Genomic DNA, 1,092 nt, shown 5'->3' with positions numbered 1-1,092 from the left:
CCCCAGCTACCAACAGTCTTGTCAGTAAATACCAAGCTGCAGTCCATTGTCGTCACCCTCCATATGTATTAATGTTTGATCCCCTTCAGTCAGTCCTTGTCGGATTTGTAGTGTGTTTGGTCATGTTCCTGCGTTTACAAAATTCTTAGTTCTTTGATCTGGTCAGCCTACTGTCTTTTGCAATTGGGTCTACTCGCTCATGACAAAATATTTCTCTTTGCTGCTTCTGCCTCGGAGGTCAATCCACAAGGAGACACAATAGATTTCATGGTGTATTATGTTCAAGACAATCCCAATGTTTTCAAGCAATGTTGTGCCAGGCCACTTTAAGTGACGCGTTTATAGCACATGATCTTTACAAGCAAATGTTAGGATCACGCTCCAGTCGCCCCAATGCTGTGCTAATCACCATATCATTTGAAGCTAGTGTTCATAATCTGGGCTGACTGGTTCAAGCCCCTGACCATCTCATTTCCTGCTTATCATTTACACAAATGGCCCTGGCATACCCCATTAAAGTAGATAACGAGTTGAAGGTCATAAAGCAACCGATGATGCAGAGGCTAATGGAAACTGTTTTCAGAGACTTCTTGAAGGGGGACAAAGTGGATGTTTCAGCATGTCAAACATGCTCGTTTTGGAGTGCTCATACTGCCAGGCCACCTCATATCCATAGAATATGAACAAATTGTTCACATTCTACATTCATCGCAGCGTGAAATCAAAGTTTGTAGGAAAAGCAAACTGGTCATCGGGAGGAAATGAAAGAGTGAGTGATGCAAACAAAAGAGAAAGAAAGTAACAGATGTGCTCGGTGAAAGCCTTTATTGAAAAACGAAAAACACAGTTTGGACATTTCCTCTGCCTAATATGAGATCTGAGGAGATGAAGGGAAAGTGGAGACCCACACACAACCAAACATCCAATTAGTGTTGCCGTTTATAATCCTGAGAAAATCGGAGAAACAAAGCTTTTTATAATCTCTGAATCAAAGCAAAACACACAACTAGGTAGGTGTCCTGGGAATACTTTAATAAGTTAAAATGCTACATCACAGACACACAACAAACGCCGAAAACTAGTCAGCACTAA

Source organism: Hypomesus nipponensis, chromosome 14 (assembly GCF_054491055.1).
Source record: "Hypomesus nipponensis isolate SF chromosome 14, ASM5449105v1, whole genome shotgun sequence".
In the NCBI taxonomy this organism is placed as follows: Eukaryota; Metazoa; Chordata; class Actinopteri; order Osmeriformes; family Osmeridae; genus Hypomesus; species Hypomesus nipponensis.
This window is presented reverse-complemented; position numbering follows the sequence as displayed.